At 49.0% G+C, this 12,001-nt stretch overlaps 1 long non-coding RNA gene across 2 annotated transcripts in view; it reads left to right on the plus strand.

Moving 5' to 3' along the window:
* Positions 1–2,448: 2,448 nt before the first annotated feature.
* The window catches only part of LOC109459874 (uncharacterized), a 79,901-nt gene continuing 70,348 nt past the window's right edge, over positions 2,449–12,001 (plus strand). For both annotated transcript variants that reach the window (XR_012490738.1, XR_012490737.1), the window contains exon 1: positions 2,449–2,637. This is a non-coding gene — a long non-coding RNA (uncharacterized LOC109459874). The remainder of the gene's footprint in view (positions 2,638–12,001) is intronic.

A 12,001-nucleotide genomic window follows, 5' to 3' on the forward strand; every position in this document is an offset into this window, starting at 1 on the left:
CAGGGGGCTGGGGGTGAGGAGTAGGGGATCGATGGGGGAGGAGACATTGGCAGAAGACAGCTAGATTCCAACCCCATGTAATAGGAAGTCAGAAAATGATATTTTAAGTTGTAAAAATTTGAAAAGCTATGTGTGTCACTTAAAAATACAGAGGTAAGTTCTAGGAGAAAAGCTAAATGAGCTGCCTCTGGGGGTTGAGGCTCAGTGGTGAGGAGAAGGTGTCAGGAGACCCCTTGTTTTGTATTGCAGGACTTGTAATACCATTTAAATGTAAAAACTGTATACATTGCTTTGATAAAAGTAGAAATTAAAAAATGTAAATAACATTAACATTCTTCTGCTTTTACAGCAGCTGTGTTCCAGCACCATGGACAGGTGACACTGGGGTAAAGCAGAAGTGCTGGTGATGTCACACAGCAGACAAATGAATTTCGGGGTCCAGTCAAGCACCAGGCCGCACAAGAAGCTGGGCCACACATGCCTTCCCAAGTCACACGTGGATCTCCTGAGGCCATGTCTTCCTTCTCCCAGAATCACCAGGTAACTGGGAAAGAGTTGCTTAGACATGTCAATAGCCGAAAGTACTATATCCTGAGGTCATTAAGTAATAATGTGGAGTGATTACCTGGATAGTTCCGAATAACTCAGGTAAAAACCATGCACTATTTTAATGGGGGGTGTGGGGACAGAGTCCCAGCGAGCAGTTTCCAGGCTCTCAGCCTCACATGGAAAGGTGCTGACTCGGGTAGTAGATGGCCGTCAGCTGTGGCGAATTGACCATCAGCTGTAACCAGTTAACCAATTAGCCACCGATATAACTGCCATGGCTGCGTTGGTTGGTCGGTTGGTTGGGTAGCAGGCAGAGAAGCGGACAGCAGGTTGCAGGTCATGTGGATCCAGCCTCCAGTGAGACTATAGTGCCTCCAGTGAAACTATAGTGGTATGACTCCCCTACCTTTGGCTCCGTGGGTGTTCCTTTTTGGCCTAGCCATATCCTGCGTTCTTATGTGGGGAGTGGGACAGGAGACCCTTCATGACACCCTGAATGACAGGGGGCTGGGGGTGAGGAGTAGGGGATCGATGGGGGAGGAGACATTGGCAGAAGACAGCTAGATTCCAACCCCATGTAATAGGAAGTCAGAAAATGATATTTTAAGTTGTAAAAATTTGAAAAGCTATGTGTGTCACTTAAAAATACAGAGGTAAGTTCTAGGAGAAAAGCTAAATGAGCTGCCTCTGGGGGTTGAGGCTCAGTGGTGAGGAGAAGGTGTCAGGAGACCCCTTGTTTTGTATTGCAGGACTTGTAATACCATTTAAATGTAAAAACTGTATACATTGCTTTGATAAAAGTAGAAATTAAAAAATGTAAATAACATTAACATTCTTCTGCTTTTACAGCAGCTGTGTTCCAGCACCATGGACAGGTGACACTGGGGTAAAGCAGAAGTGCTGGTGATGTCACACAGCAGACAAATGAATTTCGGGGTCCAGTCAAGCACCAGGCCGCACAAGAAGCTGGGCCACACATGCCTTCCCAAGTCACACGTGGATCTCCTGAGGCCATGTCTTCCTTCTCCCAGAATCACCAGGTAACTGGGAAAGAGTTGCTTAGACATGTCAATAGCCGAAAGTACTATATCCTGAGGTCATTAAGTAATAATGTGGAGTGATTACCTGGATAGTTCCGAATAACTCAGGTAAAAACCATGCACTATTTTAATGGGGGTGTGGGGACAGAGTCCCAGCGAGCAGTTTCCAGGCTCTCAGCCTCACATGGAAAGGTGCTGACTCGGGTAGTAGATGGCCGTCAGCTGTGGCGAATTGACCATCAGCTGTAACCAGTTAACCAATTAGCCACCGATATAACTGCCATGGCTGCGTTGGTTGGTCGGTTGGTTGGGTAGCAGGCAGAGAAGCGGACAGCAGGTTGCAGGTCATGTGGATCCAGCCTCCAGTGAGACTATAGTGCCTCCAGTGAAACTATAGTGGTATGACTCCCCTACCTTTGGCTCCGTGGGTGTCCCTTTTGGGCCTCACCCTATTCTGCATTCTTATGTGGGGATTGGGACAGGAGACCCTTCATGACACCCTGAATGACAGGGGGCTGGGGGTGAGGAGTAGGGGATCGATGGGGGAGGAGACATTGGCAGAAGACAGCTAGATTCCAACCCCATGTAATAGGAAGTCAGAAAATGATATTTTAAGTTGTAAAAATTTGAAAAGCTATGTGTGTCACTTAAAAATACAGAGGTAAGTTCCAGGAGAAAAGCTAAATGAGCTGCCTCTGGGGGTTGAGGCTCAGTGGTGAGGAGAAGGTGTCAGGAGACCCCTTGTTTTGTATTGCAGGACTTGTAATACCATTTAAATGTAAAAACTGTATACATTGCTTTGATAAAAGTAGAAATTAAAAAATGTAAATAACATTAACATTCTTCTGCTTTTACAGCAGCTATGTTCCAGCACCATGGACAGGTGACACTGGGGTAAAGCAGAAGTGCTGGTGATGTCACACAGCAGACAAATGAATTTCGGGGTCCAGTCAAGCACCAGGCCGCACAAGAAGCTGGGCCACACATGCCTTCCCAAGTCACACGTGGATCTCCTGAGGCCATGTCTTCCTTCTCCCAGAATCACCAGGTAACTGGGAAAGAGTTGCTTAGACATGTCAATAGCCGAAAGTACTATATCCTGAGGTCATTAAGTAATAATGTGGAGTGATTACCTGGATAGTTCCGAATAACTCAGGTAAAAACCATGCACTATTTTAATGGGGGGTGTGGGGACAGAGTCCCAGCGAGCAGGTGGTCTGTGTACTTAGATAGCTGAGGCGAATTGACCATCAGCTGTAGCCAGTTAACCAATTAGCCACCGATATGACTGCCATGGCTGCGTTGGTTGGTCGGTTGGTTGGGTAGCAGGCAGAGAAGCGGACAGCAGGTTGCAGGTCATGTGGATCCAGCCTCCAGTGAGACTATAGTGCCTCCAGTGAAACTATAGTGGTATGACTCCCCTACCTTTGGCTCCGTGGGTGTTCCTTTCTGGTCACCTCTGGCTTCTACCTATGTAGACAATATTAGCCTGGCATTGACATGAATAGAACTGGACGTGGAAACTCAGCTATGAGTCTCGGAGCTGACCTCTGAGGGGAAACGGTCTGCTTTTCTATAATAGTCATGTAAAACAGAAGACTGGAGTAATGACATGTACAGTAACAGCTCAGAGGGTCCTTCTTCACCTGGAACTTCTAGGATAAGGAGAGAAAAGGATGCAATGTTGAGGATATGAGCTGGTCCCTTGGTTCTTGGCATTGTTTTGCATGGGGACACAGAGCTGGGCTCCTGGCCTCGGTCTGCTCTAAACACTTGGTCTGTCTTAGCAAACTACACGGTGACACTGAAGTTGGATTTCACAGTGAGCTTGGGGGGTTGGTCTGCATTTAACTGCACTTGCAAGAGGTATGGATTATAGCTAGTTTGTGACAGGGCGTAGCCGTGAGCAACAATCCTAACACTGAGGACACTGAGCTGACTCAGGTGACAGTGATAAGGTCCCCCATAGCTAGGCACTGCAGTATGCTTTCACCAATGTCTGCTCATTGACACTCCCTGGAACTCATTCCAGGTGCATTATATCCCACTTTACATGGGAGAAAGCTGGGGGTAAAGAGCTCGGGTGAGTTACCGCAGGTAAGCATTGCCAAAGCCTGGTTTTGAACCCAGGTGTTTGGAATCACAAGCCCAAATTCTTAACCACACCCATGTCCCTCTCCTGGAAGCCAGGTGGCCAGCTCTGTCTGGAGGGTGATGTGACCCCAGGTAAGTCATTTCTTTTTTTGGAATTCTGGTACTTTTTCTTTATAAAATGAGAAGTTCTGACAAGAGAAACTCTGGGCCCTTTTTTGCCCTGAGTGTGGCAGGAGTTTGTTCAAAAACTGTTGGGATGGATGAGTAAACAATCATGAGGAAATCTTTCTCACCTACCTGTGCTGGGGATCAACCACGCTCTGGAAGCCAGAGACCGGGGAGATTGGAGTCTTCAGGCACAAAAATGTCCCAGAGATTTTCTTGTCAAAACTGCTGAGGAAAGATGTCCTGTAGTGACTTTGTCTGCAGTTACGTCTGCTTCTCGCCTCTAGGAGATTGCAGGCTCCCTGAGACTGGTCTTCACTGAGTGCCTTGTCCCCTTTGTTCCTAGCTTCAGTGGGTGTTAACACATCAGGGAGGCTGGAAAAATGCAAACTTCCCGGCCCCACCTGCAAGGAGTCCTCACTCAGGAAGTCTGGAAGGTGGCCCAAGGACCTGCATTTTCACAAAGAAATCCCGGTGCTTCATTCTGTGGTCCTGGCTATGGGGCATCTGAGTGAACTCTGGAAGAATCGCTTACAAGATTAAAATATGTGTTTCAAAAGACCCCCGCCCACCCCTGTAGAGCCCAGTTGTGGGGACCTAGAGTCCCAGAGAGCAGTTTCCAGGCTCTCGGCCTCACGTGGAAGGATGCTGGCTCAGGTAGTAGATGGCCATCAGCTGTGACTCATTGGCCACAAGCTGTAGCCAGTTAGCCATTAGCCACTAATGTAACTGCCGTGGCGAGGCCGGCAGTTTGGTTGGTTGGCAGAGAAGCAGATGGCAGATGGCAGATCGTGTGGCTCCTGCTTCCTGTATCTCCAACCCAGTCACCAGCGAGCATATAGTGATATGACTCCCCTATCATGGCTCCATGGGTGTTTCTTTTTGGCCTCACCTTGTCCTGCGTTCTTGTGTGGGGAGCGGGAGCAGAGACCCTGCATGACACCAGCTCAGGGGTATCTAGTGGGTAAGGCAGTGCTGAATCCATAGGGACTCAGATCCCAGCTTGGTGGCCCATTTTAAGGAGCAAGATAAAAAGTAGGAGCCAAGAGGGCACAGAACAAGACAAGTAGAATGGTGAAGAGCAGATTACCATAAAGAAATAAGTCGGTTTATACGTTTGCATGGGCGTGTCAGGTGCACATGGAGGGACCAATGCAGAGTAGACACCTAAAAAGTGACACGGTAGACCAACCATGGATGTCTGGGGCCCCCAGCTCAGGGTGTCCTGGGCAGAGGGGGCAGCTGGGAAGGAGGGGCTGCTGGGTGCCAACCTGGCCTGTGCCTGCGTGGTGCTTGAGCCGGGTCCTGTGCCCTGTGTCCCCTTACAGTGGCGTGGCAGCTGCTATGCAGTAGCAAAGACCACCTCTTCAGCTGCCTGTGGACATTCAACTCAATCAATCATTGTGGACACTGGTGGAGGCCATCACATGACGACCAGGAGCTGGGCACTGAGGGGATCCAAACAGGTCAGTGAGGTCTTGGATCGCAGTGGGTGTCTAATCTAGTGGAGGGACAGGTGGTCTCTGGCTCTCACTGTCACCCGTGTACACGTGGCCATCACACTCTTGGACGCACATTCAGTGCATCCCATGCTGAGGACGCTGCAACTCCTGTGCCTGCTTCCCCTGGGCTTTCTATTCTGTCACCACACCTCCACTGTCCTGGTCACTTAGGCTCCAAACATCCGCAACCCCTCCTCTTCATTGAACCCTCTGCAATGTCAGGGGGCCACAGGGGTTCTACCGTTGAGTCCCCTGCCGGCCTGTCCCTGTCCTCTTGTGGCCACCGCCCTGCTGCTGTTCTGTCACCTCAGTGGAGGAAAGCCAGAGTGCCTGGGCTGTCCCTTAGCCCTTAAACATCAGGTGACTTTTGCTAAGTCACGGCTTTCAACATATCCTGTCCCTGCTCCAAGCCACTCCAGGGCCCCCTCAGACCGAGTTGCTCTCCACCTTGGCCTTAGCATGCCCTCCAGCCTCATCTCTACCTAGTCCACAAACGAGCCCCCCGTTCTGCACGGGTTTTGCTCCTGTGCCCCCCAGACTTGCCCTGCTCATTCTCGAGTTTTTGTCTCTGACTTATTATTGTCCCTGAACCCCTCCTCCCCTGTCTGCAGATGGGCCTGCCCCAGTCTGTTTCTTATTAGAGAGGAATTAAGAGGCCTCTCCCAGTGTCCGGCAGTGGCTCAGAATCAAGCCCCTCTTGCTATGTCCGAGTCAGCCCAGACATGGTGGCCCAGTTCCAGTCATGGGCCTGCATTTCTGAGTCCAGGCTTGTGCTGTGTTGCAGGAACTGGCCAGATTCTCTTGTATTTCAGGGCATCAGATACTCACTACCTTTATTATCTCCTAGAGCCTAGAATCTAGACAGGACTTAAGGTCACTTAAAACCACTCTCTCCCTTACGCTCACCTCCCCACATCTATCATAGGGCACCATGTGGCATTTGCTCTGTATTCTCAAGTCTGTCGCCTCTTCAGAGCCTTCCTCCCATGGTGCCAGCCAGTCCAGGCCCTGGTGAGTTCTTCTTTGAAGGACTGGAAAGGCTTCTAACTCAGCTTCGAGAACCACGCCTCAGCAGACCATGTCTCTGAATAACGTCTTCAACACACTTCTCAGGGTCTCACCTCTGGTCCCCTCCCCGCTCTGCTGCCTGACTCTCCCCAGCAGAGCCCCAAGTCTTCCCGTGCACAGTGCCGTGCTCACTCCCATTTGAGATGCTGCTGTGCACAGCCCGGATTCTGAAAGCCCCTCACTGTGCCCTAGGGTGTTTCTTATGCCCCTTTTAGTAAACCTGAGGCCCTCCTGACACGCTGCCTTGCCCCCCACAAACCACTGGGCTGGGCTGCGCTCCAGCCTCACCAGCTTCTTTCTCCTGTTCAGCCCCTGAGCTCATCTGCCAGTCTAGGCTGTGCCTAGTTGGGGGTCTGCACTTCTGCTTTTGTAGCACTTACCACAATTATTTTGTTTTGTTTTGTTTTTTTAATTGGGGAATATTGGGGAATAGTGTGTTTTTCCAGGACCCATCAGCTCCAAGTTAAGTCATTGTTTTTCAGTCTAGTTGTGGAGGGTAAAGCTCACTGGCCCATGTGGGAATCGAACTGGCCGCTTGGGTGTTATGAGCACTGTGCTCTAACCACTGAGCCAACTGGCCACTCCCATAACTGTGTTTAAATAAATATGATCAATTATTGAGTACTAACTTGTGATGGGTTTTGTGGACCTTTGTACCCCCAGCACCCAGCACAACTCCCTGAACAATCACGGTCCCCTGAAAATACCACATGGAACCTGCTAAGAAGCTGTGTCCACTGCTCACTGTGGTCAGGGACAGCAGCACCTGGACCGTTTCACAGCATCTCAGAGAGGGGCATTTATAAGGCTTTGGGGGTGGGTTTAAGAGGGTCTTTCAGTGTAGCAGGGGTGGGGGTAACTTCAGATTGGATAAAGCTCATGACATTAGAGTTTAGGATTAGGGAACACAGACAGCCCCACGATGGTTTTGAGGCAAGAGGTTCAAGAGTCTTCGGGTGAAATAGTCATCAATGCTGTCTATTGAAATGTCTAATAATTTAATGTTCCTTGGAATGGATTTTCCTAGGAAGTTTTTGAAACCAGCAAAGTTATTTGGAAATTTTATTTTCCTGAACAAGAGCTTCCTAAAAGAGCAGTCATGTTAATGTTGACAGTTAAGCCACGAGGGGATATGTGATTTGGGTCCTCAGAATGGAGGATTCCAAATGTCCTCTAGACTTCTCAGTCACACATGGAACTGCAGGTAGCAGATGCTGACCTCTTGTGCAGTACTTCCCAGAAGTCCCTTGGGATGCTTGCTTTGGGTGTGGCCCCATCACCTCTATTGTACAGGGCACTTTGGAGCCTGAGGGCGCTTTTCTCTCTGCTCCAGTGTAGCCAGTGCTGTGGTACTGATAGTCCCCAAACACCACTAACACAAGGCCTGTAGGCAAAGCTGGCTCTCTATGGAGATGGTGGTGGGAACAATTCAGCTTCAAACAGAGTATGGAGCATTTGTGCTCCTGAGGTTTGTGGACCAAAGACCCTGCCCTGTTGTCCCTTACCCTTCAGACTCCTCCTCAGCCCCAGGGGGCCTAGACCCCCATTGCCCCCATTGCCATTGCAACAGTGAGTGAAAAAATACCTCTGTCTAAGACAACAGAAACAAAACAAAAAACTTGAGGACATCATGACTTGATTAAGCAGAGTGGTTTGAGCTCCCTTTAGTCTCACATCTCTGATCTTTTGCTCCAAAATTTCCATTAAGGTATTTCCCCAAAGGAAAGATAATCCCTTCCCGAAGAAGACTTCTGCTGTTACCTCAGCAAACAGCTCTAACCCCTGCCATCTGCATAAGTATGAATTCCATCAGTGTTGATAATATGACAGTGAACCACGAGAAACCATCACTTTACAAGTCAGAATGGTCAAATAACAACTTCATGTTGTCCAACGTAAAAACATGTAAAATACTAACATAATGAATCAATTTGAATTACTGGGAAATTCATTTTATTCCCATGATTAAGCACAAAGAATTCTAGCAACAAGGTTGATAATTTTTGTTGCTGTCACATTAACCACAAGGGTAAGAAGTAGCCATTACCAGAAAGAGGGGACACGTGGCACTGGATGTGAGCACGCTGATGCTGCCACCGACCAGCCTCTCAGTCCTCGGGTAATGTCTGCCCAGGAAATCAACTGGAGTTGCCAACTGTCTGCTTGTTTCCCTAATCAGGGTCCATTGTAGGTTGGAGAGGCAGGCAGGTAGCACATTGAAACTGCAGCTGAGGGAAGGACAGAGAATCTGATTCCTGAGCACATGACAGAGAAGCCAACACAGACATAGCACGTGCTGTGAGCTTCACCCCAGATGTAGCTTGAGAGCTCTGCATACATCAGCTCTGGGAAGGAGCCACACCAGGCACAGCAGGTGGCGAGGTCCCATGGAGCCCTCCCAACTCCAGGCCACAGACGCTTGGGCACTAGAGCCGTTTGCTGTTCTCTCCCCTGGGATTGAGAGGCTGTGGAAGGAAAGGTTAGTATCAGGGAAGGACACAGCTTTCACAGTTACCACTACCCAGACCTCCACAGTCAGATCCTGTCTGCTAAGGGGACAGGCCAAGGTCACATAACACACTGTGTGGGTGGGATCAAACCACTGCATTCTCCATCACGACTCAAGAAACTGAGTGTCACTCCACCATCCAAGGTAGCTGTGCACCACTCTTCCAGAACCTAGATCTAGGCCCCCCTCGACTTTACTGAGAATTACACAGCCTCACTTTTGCTCTGGTGTGTTTCATTGTGATGCATGATCTGATTTCCTGTTGAGGCTGCCCTTCTCACCTGTGGGGACAAAGGTTACCCCAGTACTGAAAGGCAGACCCTGCTGGACTCTGCTTCACCCCGCTTAGCAGATACAACCTTCAGAGTATGTGGCACTGGCTCTTCTCTATTGCTGCCACAGAAAATCCCCCCAACCCTGGGACTGCCCTGTGTTTTCCCCTCCAAAAGACCAGATGCTGGTGAGGTGGGTTGATGGGAGCAGAGCGGCCCTGAGCTGGGCGTCCACAGAAGGCAGTTAGTACTGACTTTGGTGCATGCTATAGTGCTCCCCCAGGTAACTGATACCAGGTGAATATTCTAGAAACACCACATAGTTGCATTCCAGGGTGTAATCTGCCAGTGTGGCCACTGGGCGGGGAGGTTGTCACCATCTGCATCTCTGTTCTGGAGTTGGGGGAGTAAGGATGCTTGTGTCCAGGGTACATGGCTCAGGAAAGCTGGGGTGATTCCTCAGGTGCACACTGGGCCTCTGTCACATCTTTTACCCCACCAGTGAGGCCTGGAATAGCTTTCCATGGGTCTCAAAGTCTTCCGGGAAGGCTTAGTGCCCAGGTCATGCTTTATCCTCTGTGGGCATAAAACAAACTGTCATTTGCTCACTCCCTGAGAGGTAGATCCAGCAGCAGGTGGTGAGGAACGGACTGGAGACAAAAGGAGATGACCAGCCCCCAGGGTGCAGCTTACTGGCCGCCCACCCTGTCTGTTTTAGGGAAGCTCCTGCCGGCCCCACCCCACATGAGGGGGATAAGAAAATACATGAGCCCAAGCTCAGGCAATGATGCTACTTTATATTGTTGGGAAGTTTCATTGTTTTAAGACAATATTGAGGGACTTGAGAGAAAACATGCCTGGGGGCAGGAGAAAATACTCTTCAAAACAGGGACAAGGTGAGGGGGTCAGTCCGGTCACTAGAACCACAACTGGAAGAGTAACAGGAGAAACATCCTGCAAATAAACAGAATTAAACATGTTGCTCCAAACTGGAGATGATAGTTATCCATACGTTGACATCATGTTCTTAGATGACAAAGCAGGCCTGAAATAGGAACTGTGTGACTGTGTGTTTCTGGGTGTATGGACAGGGAGATGGGAACCCAAAGGGTACAGAAATGTACTCCCTTTCTCTGGTGCTCTTCACGTAGTTTGAGAGACAGATAGATAGTTGCTTACTGAAGATACACATGAAAAAATGTTCTTTATAAAGCACCACAGGCACAATTAAATACATGTACACACACGGAATAGATAGACTGAGGAGAAGAAAGATGTCTCCAGCGCTTTGGATTAAATTTACTTTATTTTCCTTTTAGCTCCATCTATTTCCCTTTCCAGCTGTTGCTCTCTTTTATTCTGCCCATTTGCCTTGTAGAAAACACATCTGTCCCTTCCTTGGGTAAGTCACATCACCTCAATGGACGTTAGTCTCCACGTATAAATTAAGGGTGTGGACTGGCTGAGCGCTAAGAATCTCTCTGCTCTGATTTTCTGAGAGCCACACTCGCATTTTCCTTCAACCCCCTGTCAGTTTCTCTGGTCTCATTCTTGATGTGCAACCTTGGACGAAGCACAGGAATTATTCACTCTCTGACCTCTTGCCTTGCACTCAGGACAAGTTAAGAAAATTTCTTGACCTGAGTATGGGTGACGAGTCAATGGGAGCTCTTGGCATGTGCAATGGGTAGATGATTATGTCCCCTCAAATTCAAATGTTGAAACCCCTAACCCCCAAGGTAGTGGTGTTAGGCGGTGGGGCCTGTCAGAGGATAGAGCCCTCATCATGGGATTTGTGCCCTTGAAGGAAAGGCCCAAGAAAGCTCCCTCACCCCTTTACCATGTAAGAAGAAGGCGGTCTCACCAGACACTGAATCTGCTAGTACCTTGATCTTGGACTTCCTAGCCTCCAGAACTGTGAGAAATAAATTTATTTTGCTTATAGGCCCCCTGGTTTATGGCATTTTGTTACAGCAGCCTGAACAGATGAAGACAGGGAGGTATGGAGCCCCGGGGCCTGTCTCACATTTTAACACATTTTCTTCCTTTCTGTTCTTAGGTACCATGTTTGCTTACATCTCATTTAACAAACCTCAAGTGTCCACAGAGTGCCAACGCCCATATTAAGCACAGGAATGTGTTTATAAGCAGCTGTAATTGCACTCGAGAAGTCATGGCTAGTGAGGTGTGTGCATGTGGGAACAGATACCCCAGACTAGTGACACATGACCAGGGAGGTGAGTGCAGAGCGGCACAGGAGCCCAGGAAATAAGGTCTGACCAGAAGGCACTCAGGAAGGATATGACAGAAGAGGTGACATCGGAGTAGAGTTCTAAAAGGAGCCAGAACTTACAGGTGGAAAAGGCAAGGGCCTGTGCATACTCTAAGGAGTGACATGGGGTTGAGGCTTCGAGTTCCTGGGCAGGACTGGGTGTAAAGTAAGAGGGATTGGTGGCAGACAAGGTGAGGACAGGCAAGTATGGGCAAGGGCAGGACTTCTGCTATCCTATTTAGGAGTTCAGATTTCATCCAAAGGCAACAGGAGACAGTTGATGGTTTTAATGCAGATCTAAATTTTGATGGCATATTGGGGTGACTGATGTAGGAAGAGGCTGTAGACATTGTTTCCTTTGGAGGTCATTGAAGTGCTGCAGGCTGAGAGAGGAAGAGGCAATGAGGATGGGGCAAAATCATTGAGGACAGATTCTCAGGAGCTCCCTTCAACAGAACTGCTAACTGCTGTGGGCTGCAGGGAGGTAGGGATCAAGAATGACTTTGTTTCTAGTTCAGACAGCTGAGTGA

Source organism: Rhinolophus sinicus, linkage group LG12 (genome assembly GCF_036562045.2).
Source record: "Rhinolophus sinicus isolate RSC01 linkage group LG12, ASM3656204v1, whole genome shotgun sequence".
In the NCBI taxonomy this organism is placed as follows: domain Eukaryota; kingdom Metazoa; phylum Chordata; class Mammalia; order Chiroptera; family Rhinolophidae; genus Rhinolophus; species Rhinolophus sinicus.